General features: G+C 52.8%; 1 protein-coding gene across 10 annotated transcripts in view; it reads left to right on the forward strand.

The window, feature by feature from the left end:
• The first annotated feature begins 263 nt into the window (after window positions 1-263).
• Window positions 264-19,467, forward strand: part of NFASC (neurofascin) — a 195,593-nt gene continuing 176,389 nt past the window's right edge. For all 10 annotated transcript variants that reach the window (XM_036015545.1, XM_036015546.1, XM_036015547.1 and 7 more), the window contains exon 1: window positions 264-404. The gene's annotated coding sequence lies outside the window, so the exon portion shown is untranslated. The remainder of the gene's footprint in view (window positions 405-19,467) is intronic.

Raw genomic sequence — 19,467 nt, forward strand, 5'->3', positions numbered from 1 at the left:
GCGCTTGGCACGCAGTAGGCACTCAGCGAACGGAAACGGGCGCCAATTAACATCATTCTCAAAGCCAGTCCTCCGAGAGGTCGTGGGTCCGTGAGAAGAGAAAGATGGGGGCCTTTCCGGTCCAGGACCTGCGAACCGTCCCCGACGCGCTGGGCGGGGCGCGCTGGAGCATCCCTCCCTCCTGCGGCTGCGTCCGGGTCCCCGCTCTGCTCGCGAAGGGAGTGGTACGAGGGCGCGCACGCAAGGTGTTGGGGGCGCGCCGCTGCCCGGGGACGCGCGCCGGCTGGTCTCTGCCCTAATGCGGCGGCTGGCGGCAAGAGGCGCTGCAGGGAACGCCGGGGTAGTGGCAGCGCCGGCAGCCGACAGCAGGGATTGCGCTCAGGGTCGGAACCCAGCTCTTGGAGGTAGGCGAGCTCGGACACCAGAAAGATGGATGTGGGGGCACTAGGGGATCACGGAAACCTAATTACTGACTACCCCCTTTTTCCCGCCCTCCCCTTTCTGTCTCTGGTCCTGTCCCCATCCCCCTCCGTTCACATCCCGACCTTTCTCTCCACACCGTCACCTGCTCTGAACCCATTCTGTTCTGTATATATGTGCATCCCACTCCCATCCAGCTCCCGACCCCTCTGCACACCCTACACCCTTTCTATCTCATTGGCTGCATCCCTCCCCCCTTTCCGAGTCCTCACCCTCTTTCCCCTTCCCTTCTGCCCCTGTCTCCGCGAGCGGTGCCCTGATACCTCTGTTTACTTCCACGTCCACTTTGTATCACCCCGTCCCTTCTATCTTACCTACCCCGTACATCACCAGCCCCTCTGCCTGCCCTCCCCTGCTCTCCCCCCTCCCCCGGGACTCTGTGCTTGTCCCTCCATCAGCTCCCTCACAGTCCTCTCCAGGTCCCCTCTGCACACCCTGTCGCAGCCCCTTCCCAGATGCCTCATAGCCCCTCTCAAGAGCCCCATCTTCTCCTCCTTGGCTGTTATCTGGCCTGCCCTCCATCACCTTCCTCACCTGCCCTTCTTGGAGATGCCTGTAGCCACAGGGCTTGTACTGAACCCCTGCTTTGAAAGGCCTCCGGCTCTGCAGGCCCCATGTACTCACTGTTGCCGCTTATAACCCCTTTCTACATGTGTGATCTTGTTTGTGGTTTGGGGGCAAAGGGTGCATGGGGTTGGTAGGCCCCTCTTCTGTTCCCCTTCCCTTAGTGGTTGAGGTTTGTGTCCTAGAGGGACTGGGGGAGGGGGTGCTTGGCATAAGGAAACTAGGATGGGGAAGAGCTGGGATCTGAGGGATGGCCGAGTAGCCGCTTCCTGGTGTTGCTCTGAGCCCTGGGGTGCACAGGCGTGGATGAGGAGCCCCACTGGAGGGTTGGAGAATTTGGGATTTTAGAAAGATTCTTCCTCAGCTTCCGAGTCAGCACTTTGGCATTAAGAGCTGCCAAGAGTGTGGCCAATGGGCTGGGCTGAGAGTGGGCAGAGTGCTGAATCACCGAGACTCTGGTCCCCATGGCAGCCCCTCTCCTGCCCGCCTGAGCCAGGTCCGGCTCCTGGTTCCTTCTGGGCATTTGGCAGCGGTGTGCAAGTGTGTCGGGCGGAGATGCCTTCTCCCTCAGCCTGGAGGGGCGCATGACAGTGCCTCTTTGCTGCCTGTCCCCTCCCTGGGATGAGGGCCTGGTGCGTCTTCTCGACTCTTGGAGCTGTGGTGAGCCCCGCTGGCCTTAATCAAACCTCCAGCAAGGGCAGACTTGCAGGGTAGGGGTTGGATTGTTTGAATGGAGCCAAAGACTGGCAAGTTCAGAACCCGCCAAACTTGAGACATAAGTGGGAGAAGCCCAGGGAAAACATGTGTGGAAGGGGGACCCCCTGGGGAGAGGGACTGTACCAGCTGTGGGACCGAGGGGCAGGGAGAAGAAGGAAGGTAGAGACGTCCTCCCCCTGGGTTGGGGGTGCATGGATCTGGTGGAATTGCTTTGCAGGAAGAATTGAAGGGGATGAGTTGGGGGTGGGATGGGGGTCTGCTGCACATCTCGTACTTCCTATCTTTTGTTTTGACTGAGCTGGCACTTCTGCGAGAGTAATTTCTCCCTCTTGTCTTTGGATTCAGCTGAAGGGTGTGTGTGTGTGTGTGTGTGTGTGTGTGTAGAGGGGGGGTGAGAATAACACAAATGAGGAAAGCGACACCTGCACGTACCCCCACAAATTGTGTTTGCCCTGTGAAACAGCCCAATTCCTGCCCTAGGGACCTTAGTTAAAACCCTGAGGCTTAAATCAGAGGTTAGGAGCAAATTGCGGTCCCTTCTCAGCCAGGCTCCTTCACTTCACAAATCTGAGTCCCACTCCTGTGCGGTGGCTTCAAAGCAGACTCAGGCAGTACCTGGCAGAGGGGCATTCTGCTGAGGGACTAGCTGCCCCCTGCTTTGTCGCCCTTCTGTGCCCCCTGCCATCAGAATGGGGGTGGGGCAGGAAGCTGGTCGGGGAGGAGGCATCACCTGGAGCCATCCTCGAGCGCTGATTGGATTAAGGTTCTGCCACTGAAATGTCTGATTGGGGCTCGGGTTAAGTGGGGGATTCTGATAACAATGTACACATTCCCTAGTTTTGTGAAACGACTCCCAGCCCGCATGCCTTGTTTGACCTCAGGAAGGCTACACAGAGACACACGGGGGCACACAAGAGGAGCCAGCCTTCCAGAGAGCTCCCCGTGGGCCGACGGGCTGGGTCGCAGTGCCGGTTCTTTCGGGGACACGTTGAGGAGGTGGCTGGTATCTGGGGGGCGGGGTCTGCTCTGGGTGGCTGAGGGGGCGGAGGCACGGAAGAGGTCCTGCTCCTGCAGTGATGGAGGGCAGGCTTCCAAGGCTCCCGTCGCCCTGGCGTTGCCGCTTGTTTCCTTCCCCATCACCGCTCTCTTCCAAGACCATCCGAGGGCTGGGGTGGGCGGATCGTCACTTAGTCTTTAGGAATAGAAATCCTTAGAAAACCAGAAAGGAAGCGGCAGAGAAGTCCAGTCTTCTGTCTGTCCCCTGGGAGGAGGGGAGGAGGGAGTGAGAGGAACTCGGGGCTGGTTACACACTTACTCCTTTAACAAACACTAATTAACCCCTACAACGGGCTGCTCTGCCGGGTGCTGGGATCCCAGAGGCAAAAAAAGCAAAATGGGTTGGATCTCTCAGAGCTTCCAGTGCAATGGAAAGAGAGGCAAGTCCTCAGAAAAGTAACCCGGATGAGCTTGAGCGAGGATGTCCGACTGGGGTGGACAGGGCTGTGGACTGGCGCAGGGCCCTCTCCCCCACAGCTATGAGGGGGGCTGGGTTGGTGCTTTCCTGAGTGGCGGGGTCAGGGCTGGCTCTGTAGTGGACTGTGAGGGAAAGGGTGATGGAGGAGGTGAGATGAAAGACGTTAGGGGGAGGAGAGGGGGTTCTTGGTGTAGTTGCACCCTGCTGGGGGCACCCACAGGGAACTCTAGGACGAGATTGAGGCTGTTCGACTCGCCCATTCCTATTTCCTAAGTGCTTGTATTTGAAGGGCAAAGTGTGGCCAGGATATGCTTAGCATGCCAGTGAGTCAGAGGAAAGAGGCCCAGTGTCTGCTTCAGGAAGCTCCTGTCTGATGGGGAAATAGCAAGTCAGGGGCAGGTGGGTGCTCAGAAACAAGGTGGGTGGGAATTTGCAAGCTCTGATGTGGGTGGAAGGGTCTTGGAATCTGGGAGGTCAGAGTCAGGTGGGGTCATCAGAGAAGTCCAGATGCGTTCACGGTGCACAGGGGAGATCCTCAGGAGGTGTACACCTAAGCAGAGGCCACCACTAGCACCGCTGGTGGAACTGGGAAAGGGCCTGTGGACCGAGACGCCCGGCCCCATCTTCTCAGGACCCCGTCTTCTTCTAAGTAAGTTCATTTCATTAGTGTGTCCTGGACCTTTGGGAACATCCCAGGAACATCCTTGGAACCATGCTTTTGGGAATATCCCAGGATGTCGGGCATGTAAGCCAAGTTGGAAATATAGAAATGACAGATTAAGTCAATACGTGATAACAGACATGATAAAGGGCCCAAAATAACAGAGGTCAGGTGGTTCCTGTCACTGGAGGAGCCTGGCCGAGGGGTCACGGTGGACAGCGGGACTGGAGCGTTCGCCCCCAACTCTTCAGATAAACTCTGGCTTTGGCTAGCTTGATGTTAAAGTTTTCAGCATTGACTCAAAACACCCCGCTAGGACTGAGACCTGGCTGCAAGGGCCGATACCAGATGCTTATGGCCTGGTCCTTGTGGCCGCAGGGGACGGCTCCGGGAGCTAATGGCTGTGTTGGGTGGGTGCTCGAGCAGGCACTTCTGCAGCTTTTCTGACCGGGCACGTCGGTCAGATTGTGCCAGCCAGCTAGAGAACTCTCGAGCCATCCTCCTCTTATGAGGTCTCAAGGCAAGCCAGGAAAAATAAAGTGGCATAGTGTAATAGTCATCATTAAAGAGTACTTACTGTTGTACATCTAATGTTCATAGGGGTGAACCCCACATGAAGAGATACTGTTAGGACACTGGTTTTACCGATAAAGAAATGGACTTGGAGCAGATGTTACTTGTTTAGGAGTATAGAACAGGTGAGTTTTGAAGCTAGACTTTGAACCTATATTTGTTTGACGTCAAAGCTCCTCCCCTAATGTATTTGTACTGACCTTCCCCCCCTGGTGGAAAAGTAAGAACCAGAATGCTCTTTATCTACTTGCACAAGGCTCTCTGGAAAACTCTGTTGGCTCAGTTAGCATGCATTTTTGAAGGCCTACTATGTCCTTGTGAGGGATACAGAAATGTGGTTTGTGCTTTCAGAGAGGGGAGAGAAGACAGAAACGTGTGCAACCCCTTGGGCATAATACAGGACATCGTCTAATTAAGTCTTCAGACCCTGGACAGTAGGATTTCAAAGGCAGGAATAATCCCTCAGCATGGCTGTCGGAGCCAGGGAGGTGACGGGGCCTCCTAGAAACCACTTACCTTTGAGGTCAGACGCACCTACATTCAAACTTTGGTTCTTCTACTTACTAGCTGAGGAGCTGTAATTTCCCAGTCTGTAAAGCGGGGATATTAATTCGAACCATGCAGAGATACAAGAATTGAATGTGACAAGGTAGTGAAGGTCCCAGCACAGAACCTCGCGGGAAGGAAATGCTCATCCCATGCTGCTGTCCACAGAGGAGGCGGAATGGAGCCGCGCCTTGCAGGCCGGTAGAATTTTGATATGGAGGGAGGAGGAGGGCGTTCTGGATGAGGGAACCCACCACGTGTCTTAGCAAACTTTTGGTGGGTTCAGGTGCTCTGGGAAAGAAGTGACCTGCCATATCTGTCTGCTCTCCCCGGGTCCTGGGGAGGTCCGAGTCAGTGGGGGTCATTAGGAAAGTCCAGATGGTGGTGGTTAGCGGTGCGCAGGGGAGATCCTTGGAAGGCATACACCTGAGCAGAGGTCTCAACAAACACCCCTAGCTGAGCTGGGAAAGGGCCTGAGGACAGAGACGCCCAGCCCCATCTTCTGAGGACCCCTCAGAACATGAGGGCCTGTGTTCTACTTCCGGCCCCATCGTGAACAGCTGGAATGTGTTTCTCTATAAAACTAAAAGGTTGCTGAGAGCCTCTTGTCCCAGAAGCCCATGTCTCTGGAAGTGATATTGGTTAATTTCTTGTCCCATCTTTCCTCTCCCTAACGCCAAGCCGTGAGAAAGTCGCAGTGCCTGGGGCCCGGTGGGGTCGTCCCCTGGGGCTGTTCCCATCCCCTCTGCCTCCTGCAGCTCCCCTCCTCTGGGAGGCAGCTGTTGGGGCATCTGCTTTCTCCTCCTTCACCTGCTCCTCCTCACTCTTCCCCTGCCTGGCTGGGCCAGCCCCTCCCCGGCAACCCTTCTCCCCATCATTGTGATGCTAATCGTGTTGTTAATTTTTCTGAGATGCAGAAGGAAAACCCCAATCTGTTTTAATGAATTTAATTAGAGAGGGGCTTGGAGGGCTTCTGAACCTCTTACCGGGATCACAATACACAGAGTTAACGAGATAAACAGCCTGGGATCAGCAGCTCAGGGGTAGGAAGAAAGGATTTCCAACTCAGAGCTGGCAGAAGGCTGTGTCAGCTATTGTCGCCCCAGTGGGTGCCCTTTGGGGACGTTTCTGTCTGTCCTACCCAGCCTGTGCACTGAGCTTCGTACCCAGTTCTGCTCTTGGGTGGCAGCTGACCCTCTGGAGAAGGTTTGATCATTCCCACCATCATCACCAAGCGTTCACTGAGCACCTGCTGAGTGAGTAAGGGGCACTGTCTGGAGCTATGTGGAGGCTGTGGGACCCTGTCTCTGCCCTAAAGGAGGTCAGAGACATATGTTCAAATATAAGAAACATTTGCTAATTCCAGACAGTAAATGCCAGAGGATTGACAGATTATGTTGTGTTTGGACCATGTGGAAGATTCTTGCAAGAGAAAGTACTTGAGGTGGGCCTTGAGACATGCAGCCTTGGAGATTTAATCATCAGAATGGCTGGAGGAAGAGCAGATGCAAAGGCAGGAATGTGCAAGGGATCTTTGAATTTCGATGAATAAATGATATGGCTTGGGGGGGGCGGGTGCATGTAATTTAGTAAGTGCGGATAGGATTGTAGCAGTATATTCAGGCATAATCATAGAGGCGCCTGGGCACTGGAGTCTTTACTTTTCTGCCCTGGTTGTACTGGGGTCTCCCCGCTTTCCTTCTTTGAGCAGCACTTTGGGTGGCCAGCTTGGTGAAGGGCCTGGGACAGGACGGTTCTGGCCGTCATGCTGAGCTCACTGTCCTAGATCCAGTTTGGCCACCTGGGGTGGGTTGACCAGATGCTAAGTTCTGTCCCCAGATCTTGTGACTCTGTGGGGTGAGAGTGAGTGGATAGCAGAGCAACTCCAAGGACTTTCCCCTTCTGTATGGATGTTGGCCACTTTGCTTGGGCAGTAGCGTTTTGTGCAAGTGAGTGATCAGTGGAATTTCCCAGTACCAGGGTCAGTGAGTTTCTTAACTCATCTCTTTATATTGCTAAGAGTTCTCTGGTGTGCACTGTGTGCATGCATGTGTAGGGTTTTTTTAAAAAAGATTTTATTTGTTTATTTTTAGAGAGAGAAGGGAAGGAGAAAGAGAGGGAGAAAAACACAGACTGGTTGCCTCTTGCACACCCCCAACTGGGGACTGGGTGCATGTGCCCTGACTGGGAATTGAACCGGCCACCTTTTGGCTCATAGGCTGGAACTCAGTCCACGGAGCCACACCCGCCAGGGCTGCGTGTGCAGGTTTGTGTGTGAAATTATTCTGACTAGACTCTGGTTTTAATTTGATTTTTATAACACAAACGTTATCAAACATTTCTAGGTCTCAATTTACTCCTCGTTGTGTGTATACTCATAAGCTGAATGCTCTGAGAATAGGATTTTAAACATGGACAGGTATTATAACTATCATTGTTGACAAGAAGTGTAATATTAAGCTGAAATTTAAGTCATCGATTCCTGTGCTTTGTAACTTCTTGGCCCATGAGACCAGCCAGAATTTTATTTCAGGGTACCACAAAGATTATGCTTTCTGTTACTTCCCATCACCTGCCTGGGCTCCTGCGTCATCGGTAGTGAAGCGGGTGCACTGCTGCCAGGTGTCGGCCGGCCCGTGCGCGTGTTTGCACGAGAGACATGGTGACGATGCCCCGGCTCTGACACCCACTATGTGGTGTTTTTCCACATGCCACAGGTGACACGTTCTTTGTGAAGGAAAATGCCTCTGAGCCCACAGGCAATTTTCCTGTGCTGACGCAGGTGAGGACAGAAACTGGATCTCTCTCATCATCACACGGTGGAATGGAAGCCTTGGTGACTCATGCTGGGAGGTGACCCAGGGTCCTGGCCGGCCCCAGCCCTGGGCTGTGCCGAGGGTCGGTTCTACCTAGTGTTCGTTTCACCTGCGGTTGGTCTTTGACGCCTCTGCTCCATGCACAGCACCCATCTAGACAACTTGTTTGAGAGAATCCTTGGCTCCTAGATTGTTAGAGTTGGTTTTGTCCAAGATCATGATTTTATTGATCAAGAAACAGACTCCGAAGGGTGATGTGACCTGCTTGTGGGCTGCATGGCTAGTGGTGGCAGAGCTAGTCCTCCCACACCCTGGACCACCAGGAACTTTAGAAAACTACATCTGAACCGAGTAATTACACAAGGTAATAGGTAATGAAGTTCCCTAAAGCATCATTAAACTAGAAGTGCTTTGGGATGTCAGAGAAGAGAGAAAGTCAATGTAAAGTCCTTTGGGAAGATTTAGAAGAAAATGGGCTAGTTTGGGTCTCTAGGAACAGGCAGGATTTGAACAGGCAATGGTGGGGAGTTGGGTAGTTCTGGTGGGGGGAGGGAGCCTAATGAAAGGTGTAGAGGAGGGAAGCTGTGGCCAGCCATTGGATAGGCCAGGCTGGAGCAGTGGGAGGGACCAGCAGGGGCAGGAGCTGCAGAGAATCCTGACTGACAGAGGCACTGGTCTTTTTCATGGAGTTGGTGAGGAGTGCTTCAAGCTTCTCAGCTGAGCTTGCTCTTGCACTGGTTGTGGTGTTAGGAGAGGTGAATGGGAAATCCCTTCGCAGGCACCTGGTGGTGTCTAGGGATCGTTCCTTCTGCAGGGGGTTTGGGGAAAAGGGGACTGCTGGAACCTTTTTTGGGGCCCCGGGGAGGGAGCTTGTTGCTGTCCAGGGTGCTGACCTGCCCTGTGAATGATTTTTTCTCCCAGGCTGGAAGGTAACGCCAGGGAAGGTTCAGAACCACCCAGAGGAATCCAGAAAACAGTTCTGTCAAGGACTATGTTGCATGTGCCCTTCCTGGCACAAACTGGTTTACAGTCTCTGACTGCACAGTCCTTGTGATGGAGGCAAACCTGCGGGCTGGGGGAGGCGTGTGTGCACCTGTCCCTGCAAAACGGCCCTGTCTGCAGCCCTGCAAGTTTTGTCTGAGAGTCTGTTTCCCTGAGAATCTTAGCACAAGGAGTCTTTCATGGTGAAAAATGCACTCCTACTTGGCATTTCAGAGTATTGAAACCTCTCCAGCAAACACGGAGAGAGTATGGAAGTTCCCAGAAGGCCCTACAAACTACTTCAAATAACATGTGTGGATGTTCAGTATCAGTGCTGTCCAGTAGGGCATTCTGTGACGGTGGACACGTTCTGTCCCTGTGCCGTCCCACGTGGTGGCACTAGCCACACCTGTGGGCACTGAGCGCTTGAAATGTAGCTAATGTGACTGAGAGTTGAATTTCTATTTAAATTTAATTTAAATAGCCATGTGCGGCCAGTGGATGCTGTGCTGTACTGTACAGTCTCACAGTCAGAATATCGACTGTCGCCATTTGCCCTTGCTCTCTGGTCCCTTGTACCCAGCACTCTGTGGTGCAGAGACAGGGGACTTTGGAAAGGGGGTGAGTTTGAGCATTGCTGGGGAACCCCACACTGACTCTGAGCTGAAAATCTGTGCGTGGCTGTGAGTTTTGCCGTGACTTTCATTTTTCATCACCACAGTGACAACAACCATCCATGACACACTGCAGTTTTCTTTTCAAGGGCAGAGAGCAGGCTCCTTGAATTCCGGCTGCGGTACCAGGACCCGAGCCAAGATATTTCGGAGCCTTGAATGGGCGAGAAAGGCAGTGTAGATGGCCCAGGAAGTGGGGCTCTGGGGCGAAGTGGCGCACAGACGCCGTCCCGTGGTGTGGGGTGGGTGTCCAGTCCGGTCTTCACACATGTCCCCTTCTGACTGTAGGCGTCTTTATGTCCTATTTACTGGTGTAGTGGACATGTCCCAGGATGGGGGCTGGGTAAGTAGTAGAGGTGCTTGGGGGTTGCTTTAAAATGACAATCAGTAAGTAAGTAATGATAGCCTGTCAAAAGACGGGAGCAGGAAGCGTCCATTGTGCTGGCACATGCCAGTGCCCTTAGGCCTTCCTGACCTTGTCATGAACATGCTTGGTTTCCTCGGTCTCTGGCTGCGGTTTCCCACGTATAAATCTGATTTCCTAAACTAGAGCGTGTGCTTTTTGAAGCCATGTCATATAGTTTTCTTGTTCCCTCCTGTAGAATCTCAGTGTGCTGATAGTAATCCCTAATAAACACCTGCTTGTGAGCAGCTCTTTGTCAGCCTGGAGCCGTGGCTCTGACTCCCGGGAAGCGTGTGCACGTGAACACAAGGAACGTTTATGGAGCCCCTGCTGGGTGTAAGTCTCCGCACTGGGCGCCGTGGACAGTGACAAAGGAGGAGCCAAGGACGCTTGCTCTCCGGCTAATGGGAGAGCCAAGGCGGGCGTGTGTGAAGAATGACACACACACATTCATGACTGATAGAAACAAAGAGGTGGTAGCTGGGATACGGAGCGGGGGTGGGGTGCAATGTGCTTGAGGGGCCAGATTATGTGTGCGTCTCTGTCTGGCCTCCCGAGGATTCCCTCCTCCATGATGCTCAGCTGGTACCAGCCACCTCCGTGCCGGCAGGGACAGCGCGGCCTTTATGGTGGGCCAGGCAGCTCGCTGCCGCGCTGGGGGGAGGGGGTGCTGAGGTGGCGCTGTCCTGGGTTCGCCTTCTCTGTGGTGAGGAGCACCCGGGGAGGGGGCCAGGGGACTGGGTGGAAGGGAAAGAAACTCCTTTATCTTCTTGTCACTTAAATGGTGGCAGAGTCTAGCTCTCAGATTTCCTCCTAGAAGTCACAGAAGGGGCTTGTTGGGACTCCAGCAATTCTTGTTCATGGTGCCCAGGTGCAGCTCTGAAGGAGAGGAGAAGCAGACCGTGGTGACCTGGTTCCCCACAGTCACCTGAGCCCCCTGCTGTCCTCTCAAGGAATGTGCCCTGAGTGGCAGGTGGTCTGCGTCTCCCACCTGGGGCCGGGGAGGGACTTCTCTGGCTGACTCTGGTGTCCTTTTCCATCCTCCACGTGTGCTGGAATCACCTGGGGCCTTGTTAAAGTGCAGATGCAGAAGCAGTAGGCCAAGATAGGGCCTGGGATTCTGCATTTCTGAAAACCTGCCGGGTAACTGCCCATCGGCAAACCACACTCTGATTGGCGGGGCCGTGCACGTGGGCTCTCCACCTGGTGTTATGATAGCCCAGCCTGGGAGATTTGTGAAACGCTCTGATGTTGGGACCACCCTACACCGAGTACATCACCGTCTCTGAGAGGCGGGGCCAGGCGCCGGAATGCTGTAAAGGCCCTCCGGGTGGCTCTGATATGTGGCCGGGTAGGGAACCGCTGGCTCTCCGGGTGGCTTTCCTCCTCCCTCAGATGTTTCCCCTGACTTCACCTTCCCAACCCCGAGAGACTAGAAGGGCCTGGCAGGCAGACGGTGCCTCATATCATACGACCGGTGCTGGCCCTCAGTAGTTCTCGATCAGCGTGTGCGGGCGACAGTCTGATGCCCAGCAGCTGTGTCCTGGGGATGCTCCACGAACCACGAGGGGTCCAAGAGTGTGTCTGGCTTGGAACAGGCCAGTTCTCTCAGGACGAGTCCGAGTGGGCTTCCAGTGCCTCAACCTGGTCGACTTTCGGGAAGTGTGTATTCTATGGCTGACTATTCCAGGGTGGGGGCAGAAAGGGCCCTGGGTGAGGGATCGGAAAGCCAGAGGGTTCGGGATCTAAAGGTAAGTCGTTTAACCTTCCTTAGCTTTGACTTTCCCAGTTGTAAGATGGGGACCATGATGTCTACCTAACAGGGCTATTTAAATAGTAATAATAATACAGGAGAAAGGGCTCTGTCAGTGCTACTGACGTGCACGTGAGCAACTGGGTAAGAACTCCTTTTACATAGAGGGGCAGCGCTAAGTCATGGCTATCCATCCTCCAGCCCCGTTCTGACAGAGCCTCCCGGGACCTTCCCACCACATGTGCCTCTGTCTGCAGCCCCAGGGGCTCAGGGCGCCCTTCGCTGGACGCCTACCGAGTACTGGAAACTGTGCTAGATGCTTGGCTTTGTTGTCTCACTGAGTTGGACGTTATTCGAATCACACTGAGAAAAGGGGCTCAGAATGGGAGCCAACTTGCCCGAAGTGGGACAGCTCAGCAGCAGAGCTGGGACGGGGTCTGACTCCCGGGTCTGACCCTGGCTCCCTGCCCAGCAGGTGGCTCTGGGTTCCAGCACAGGCCGACGGCTCCTTTGTTTGAGAAGCTCCTTTGTCTGGGAGTGACTTGTACTGAAGAGTGATGGAAGAGTCTGGGTCTCATGGAAACTCCAGTCTTCCACAGGAATGTTCGGGACTCAGGGCACCAAAGCTTTTCAGCCTTGTCCGACACTGCACTGTACAGCCTCTGTCCCCAAGGCAAAGGCTGGGACACCCTCCCCACAGAAGAACCACCGTCTGCCCCTACAATCCCTGTGCTGGCTGAGGCATAGGACCCAGTTCTTATTTGTCCTGCCTTTATAGGTTTCCTTTTCATTCTGGTGCTAAAAGAAACTGGGAACATAAAAGGGAAATGATCCCACGGGCCTCCCCCCCGTCCAGATGTGATGTCAGCAGCACACTGTCATGCCTGTGCTCCCATCCTGATGGGAGCCCATGTTCTCCCCCCGGGAGGGCTGGTGCTGAAAGGGGGCCCCAGCGTCTGCAGTCCTCTGCCCACCTCTCCAGCTCCAGCAATGCTGCCATTGTTACCAGGGACATTCTGGCAGAAGTCAGTCTGGCCAAGCTGGTCACTGAAAGAGTGGGGAGGGCTGGTTTGCATGGTCCGGGTGCCCATCTGTCTGTGCCTGGAAGAGCTCTGTGACCCCGGACCTCGTCAGCTATTGGCAGAGGCTGACCAAGTCCACACTGAGGAGAAGGATGTGCAGTTTAGCAGACAGGACTCAGGGCCCGGCTGCAGACACGCAGGGAGGGCCCCTCACGCCACCTCCAGTGCCCCCGCCGAGCCGTGACCACATCCGGCCCCGTCTGGGCCACTTTCCTCCTCTTGCTGTGTCCTCACTTGGCTGACTTTCTCCCTTATGTCCCACGAGATCCTGTGCCAGGACGCTGCTTTCTTGTATCGGGGCCAGTGTTGCAACATCCAGAACTTTCCTCAGCTTTGTTTATGGATTGTTCAAAGTTTAATTTTAAGCGCAGAGGGTTTACTCAATGTTTTCTCTGCTAAACCCCACTTTACATGTTGGCTCTTTGCCCTCTCTTTCTCTTTGAGCATCCCCAGGGTTTTCTGTTTCTGAGAACCGTTTCCCTTCTCCACTTCTGCGTGGCCAGCGCGGTGCCCTCTGATAGGAAGAAAGACTCCCGGGCAGGCCCCGTAGCCCAGAAGCCTGGCTGCCGCAACCTATGTGTGTGACGCCATGAAACACTGCATCTGACTGGAGAGGTCGAGGGTCTTAGCGCCTGATCTTTCTACTCCACAGACACCACGGCAACTCCAGCACAACCCATCCTGAGTATTTGAGAAATCAGCATGAAGCCCAGTGGGCTTCTGGGATTTAGATGGGTTTCCCTGGTACCCCCAGCCCCACCCAGGTCTCTGACCCTTTTTCTTCTGTGGAAGGCTGACTGCCCTCGGCAGCAGGGTCTTCAGGCAGCTGTTTTGCTGAACTGACAGTTGGGAGCCTAGGGGGAGGCTGAGGTTAAAGGAGATGTGGCAAAAGACGGTGAATGCTCTGTGTTGGGCCCTGCTAGAAGGTTCTGGAAGTGTGGTGCAGGAGTGGGGCTAGGGCCTGGGTCAGTAGCTGGCCCCATTGCGGAGTCAGACTGGAAAAACCCTCTCCAAACACATCCTGTGGCTCTTCTGTGTTCCTGCAACCTTGGAAAATAGAGAGGGCACTTTTAGATGGCGCCATAAAATGTTGCAGCTGGGGCTTCTGAGAGCAAGAATGCTTTGTTTCTCGGCAGGCTGGTGACGGCATGTGGGTCTGCCCAGATGCTAATGTGTCAGAGACAGTAAAACAGGGCAAGGACTACTCACTGGTCGTGAAAGATGTGCTGTTGGTCGGGCCCCTTCGTTTGTCCTCAGATAACTTGCTTTCTCCCACTTCTTCCCTCCCCAGGTTTGTTTGTCTCAGTTCACGTAATGGAGTGCCTGCGTTTGGTCTCAGAAGTAGGATGCAGTGCAAAGCTAGGTCCTAGGATCAGACCTCCTGGGCTCAGATGGGTTCTCTGTTCACTAGTTGCGTGATCTGTGGCAAACGACTTAATCGTCTCTAATTTTCATCTGTAAACTGGGGAGTTAAATAGTGCTTACCTTGTGCGGAGTCATCAGGATCAAATGAGGTGGTGCATGTGAACCCCGCTGCACGGTGCCAGGCATCTACGAAGGGCCCCTCGGCAGTGAGCGGCTGTTGTTACTTCCCTTCCTCTTAACAGCTTCCTGTGCTGCCTTATTCAGGTACACCTGGTGACTTTGGTGAGCAATCATAAACTATTTTGGGGCTCCAGGTAGGTGCTCAGTTTTGTGTTAAGTACTGTGAGAATTACAGTGGACAAGAAGAAGCAGTTCGGGCTCTCAAATACCTTGCACATGAGTTGAGGAAGTGTACCAGGTTCCATGGGTGGTAGAGAGTGCTAACTACACAGTGTGATCAAGGAGAAATGCAGATGATGGTTCAGCTCACAGAGCTCTTGGAGTTTAGGGGGGATAGAGTCCGTTTAATCTGTGGTACCCTGGAAAGACTTCAGGCAGGAGATAGAGTGGAACCTTGACAGACGGATCTCTTGTTCTGAGCAAGCTCATTAGGAAGGGTGTCCAAAAGGAATGGGTGGGAATTTAGCAGAAATGGACAACCCAGTTATCCTCAGGCCCTAATTTCATGCCAGTCGCACCCATAGGGAAAGAGGATGGTGGGGAAGAAAGGACGGCTTTTCTGAGGCTGAGGAAACCAACACAAGAAGGTTAGTCAGCAAAACAGAGGCAGAAGTGAGATGCACATCCCAGACCAAGGAATGAGAGTCCGTTTTTCACAGGAAGCAGTTTTGGTTCCCTTGTCTTCCCTGATCTAGTCATGTCCTTGTCATACCCCTGACCACACTGAGTGAATACACGAAGCTAATATACTGTATTTTGCCATGTATAATGCACACCTTTTTGCCCAAAATTTTAAGGGAAAAATAAGGATGCACATTATATATGGGAGGACTAATTCTGATCTATATAAGTGTTTTTAATTCTTTTATTTATGCTTATGCATTAAAATTATAACTGTAGCAAGCAATAATGATATACATGTGCAAAATAATGCCTTGGAATACAATAATTGGTTTTGTTTCTAAATATAAATAAATAAAAGGTTGAAACAAAAGATTTTTTTTCCTGAAAGTTTGGGCCGAAAAAGTAGGTGCGCATCATACACAGCCAAGCAGGGTAGCATCGCCACTGGAGAGGCAGGGAACCCAAAGCGCAGGGGGTGGGTGGCCAGTTGAGGAGGCAGCACAAATCGGGGCAGCGAAGTCGAGTATCTGCCCACTGACCCTTGACCATTGATTCCTAGTCTCGCTCCGCCTTGGGCTTCTGTGATTCAGGTATCAGCTGGTGTCTAGGATAAGGCAACTCTGGATCCGTAGGTGGGGGGTGGAGAGCAATCTACCATATGCAAGAACTCGTCCAGGTCAAGCAGCCCTGGCCCAGAATACTATGTGGCCATCACTGCACCCTCCCAGCCCAGGCAAGGTTCCAAGTCCTGGTCTCAGCAGCCACAGGATTTGGTGGCCAGGCCTGGGAAGAGCCCATTGTCTTCCTGCATTACCACTGGCTGTGTGGCTGCTGGTTAGCTTGCTTGTTCATTTTTTATTTGTTTTGTGTAGGTTGCTCTGAGCCCTATATTCAGCTGCAGCTGGGAAGCTGGGACCTGCTCAGCCTTGCCCCACTCAGCTGTAGACTTCTCTGTGGTGCAGATGGAAGACTGCTGGCTTGTGGGTGCATGTATGTGCATTCGTGCATGCGTGTGTGCATGAATGTGCAAGCATTCCTGTGAGCGAGAGAGAGAGAGAGAAAGAGAGAGAGAGAGGAGGGGAGAGGAAGGTACAAATTTCCTGATTTGGCTTCTGGACAAGATGGAGGCTTAGGTAGATACACTGTGCCTCCTTGCACAACCAAAACAAGGACAATAACAAATTTAAAAACAAAAAACAACCAGAACTAATAGAAATCTAACTGTATGGAAGTCCAACAACCAAGGAGTTAAAGAAGAGACATTCATCCAGACTGCTAGGAGGGGCAGAGAAGACTCACAGCAAGGCAACAGCTGGCCAACTGGGTTGCCCCACATTCGCATGCAGATAAATCGGGAGGAACAACTAGGGATTGAGACAGACCGCACAACCCAGGGTCCTAAGACCAAAAGCCTCAAAGCCTCTGACTGAAAACACCTGTGGGGGTTGAGGTGGCCGCAGGAGGAACTACTCCCAGCCTCACAGAAGAGTTCATTGGAGAGACCCACAGGGTCCTAGAATGTACACAAGCCCACCCACCTAGGAATCAGCTCCAGAAGGGCCCGATTTGATTGTGGGCACCCGGGGAAGTGACTGAAAACAAGCAGAGAGCAGAGCAAGCAGCACTGTTCCCTTTCAAACTCCTCCCCCACACACAGAGCCACAACACAGCAGTGACCTGGGTTACTCCGCCCTGGTGACCACCTAGGGCTCCGCCCCTTATATGTAACAGGAGCACTGAGACAAGAAAAATGCCGCAAATGAAAGAACAGATCAAAGCTCCAGAAAAAAATACAACTGACAAAGAGCTAGCCAATCTATCAGATACACAATTCAAAACACTAGTTATCAGGATGCTCCAGGAACTCACTGGGTACTTAAACTGCATGGAAAAACCGAGGCAGCAATGAAGGTGGCATTATGTGAAATAAAGAAAAATCTACAGGGAACCAACAGTGATAGGAAGGAAACCGGATTCAAATTAACGGTTTGGAACAGAAGGAAGAAATAAACATTCAATCAGAACAAAATGAAGAAACAAGAATTCAAAAAAAATTAGGGGATTAGGAACCTCCAGGACATCTTTAAACATTCCAACATCCGAATCATAGGGGTACCAGAAGGAGAAGAGAAAGACCAAGAAATTGAAAACTTATTTGAACAAATAATAAAGGAGAACTTTCCCAATCTGGCAAAGGAAATAGACTTCCAGGAAGTCCAAGAAGCTCAGAGGGTCTCAAAGAAGTTGGACCCAAGGAGGAACACACCAAGGCACATCATAATTACATTACCCAAGATCAAAGATAAGGTGAGAATCTTAAAAACAGCAAGACAAAAGGAGAGTTACCTACAAAGGAGTTCCCATAAGACTATCAGCTGATTTCTCAAAAGAAACCTTACTGGCAAGAAGGGGCTGGAAAGAAGTATTTGAAGTCATGAAAGGCAAGGACCTACATCCAAGATGACTCCATCCAGCAAATCTACCATTTAGAATGAAAGGGCATATACAGTACTTTCCAAATAAGGTCAAGTTAAAGGAGTTCATCATCACCCAGCCCTTATTATATGAAATGTTAAAGGGATTTATCTAAGAAAAAGAAGATCAAAAACATGAACAGTAAAATGACAACAAACTCAAAGCTATTAACAACTGAACGTAAAAAAAAAAAACAAAAAACTAAGCAAACAACTAAAACAGGAACAGAATCACAGAAATGGAGATCACATGGAGGGTTATCAGTGGGGGAGTGTGAGGTGGGGGAAAAGGTACAGAGAATAAGTAGGCAGAAAATAGATGGGGAAGTTAAGAATAGTATAGGAAATGGAGAAGACAAAGAACTTATATGTACGACCCTGGTATATGAACTAAGGAGGCAGGGGACGAATGTGGGTGGGAGGGTATATGCAGCGTGGAGGGGAATAAAGGGGGGAAAGTGGGATAACTGTAAAAAAAAGCTTCCTGAAATTGTAGACCTTTTTGTCCAGTGGGGGCTGGTTCTGGGTTGAGGGGACTCCAAACAGATATGTGGCTGTCTTTTGGGAACCCCTGTTGTCTCCTTGCAGCTGTGTGCAGATGACCATGGTTTTCAGCCTGACCACCAGTGAGGAGGAGGACAGGAGGCGTGCTATGGTCAGGGGCTGTATGTGTGAGTGGCCCATGCCTCCCCATCCCTGGTCATTGTCATAGCAACAGCAGCAGCAGTAATAAGAGTGAGGTTAGAATGATGGCAGCTAGCAGACATTCAGAGCTTACTATGTGCTCGAAAGTGTACTAAGGACTTTTAATAGATGCCGTGTCACTCCATCGTCCACTTAGGATGTGTTTCCAGTCACCTGTTTTACAGGAAAGTAAAGCACTGGGACCTGACTGCCTTTTCCTAAGGTCTCGCAGCCAGTAAGCTGGGCACTGGGGACTCTGGTTCAGATCTTTGGATCCCAATCTGATTCCATCAGATTGAGCTCCTGACCTTCAGGCTGTCCTGAGTGCTCAGCGGAGCCTTCCTTCCCAGCCACAGAGTCCACTGTGACCCAGCCTCCTACCTGTTCCCTCCTGCTTGAGTAGGACCAGGCAAAGTCTTACCAGCTGATGGATTCCTTGGTTACAAGGAGCCCTTAATATCTCATGAGAGTCTTAGAAGTGTGAGCTTGGGGAGCCTTGGGGTTTGGCCATGTCGAGTGCCTCATTTGCACAGGAGAAAATGAAGCCCAGGAAAGGGCCTCGCTCAGAGCTGTGCAGCAGCCTGATGGCCAAGCCAGGGGAGCCCCACCTCCCAGCTGTGCCAGGCTCTCCCCCACCATCTGTTTGTAGAGTGCCTTTGCTGCCCACGCCACTCCGCCCACCTGCCCAAGACAGGAGGGCGGGAGGAGGGCCAGGCCTAATGGTCTTTTACCACCAGGCTGTGACTCACTGTGTGCTCGGGCAATGGACAGTCACAGCTGGATCTTTCCCCAAAGGCCCACCAGCCTCTTTCCCTTTGTGCCCCTCAGCCACTGGTGTGCTCAGGAAGTCAGGGGTTGTGGAGCACTGGACTCCCTCCTGCCACTCTTACCCCTTCTCCCTTTCGTCTCCAGAAAATGCCACAAACCAGAAAATTCCGGAGGCGTGAGTGGCTCCTCCCTGGCCCCAAGTCAGATGTGCCATCACCTGCATCTGAAGGTGGGCCACTGTCCCTGTGAGCGGGAGGCCTGGGGAGGGAGGGCTGGCAGCAGTTATCAGGTTTGCCCGTCCCTTCCTGAGGTGGATGCTGACATGATCCCGTGGCGGGGGGGTGGAGGATGGAGGAATTCAAGTGCATTAATCAGAGCTATGATGTCGATGACAGGATGACAAAGACAAGGTGGAGGGCGGTGTGGGGCCTGGGGGACTCACCTCTGCTCTGCCTCTGTCTGCCCAGCAGCCCACTGGAAGCAGTGGTAACGTCCCCATTTCTCAGAGGGGCACACCGGACTCAGAGGGTCTGAACTCCCACCCCCGGGGGGCCTGGAGGGTGCATCCCCTCCCTCTCATCCCTTCTCTGCCCAGGAACTGATAAGTGGCTCTTGGCGGGGGTTGAGGGGCGGCAGTGGGTTGGATGC

Source organism: Phyllostomus discolor, chromosome 14 (genome assembly GCF_004126475.2).
Source record: "Phyllostomus discolor isolate MPI-MPIP mPhyDis1 chromosome 14, mPhyDis1.pri.v3, whole genome shotgun sequence".
NCBI classification, from domain to species: domain Eukaryota; kingdom Metazoa; phylum Chordata; class Mammalia; order Chiroptera; family Phyllostomidae; genus Phyllostomus; species Phyllostomus discolor.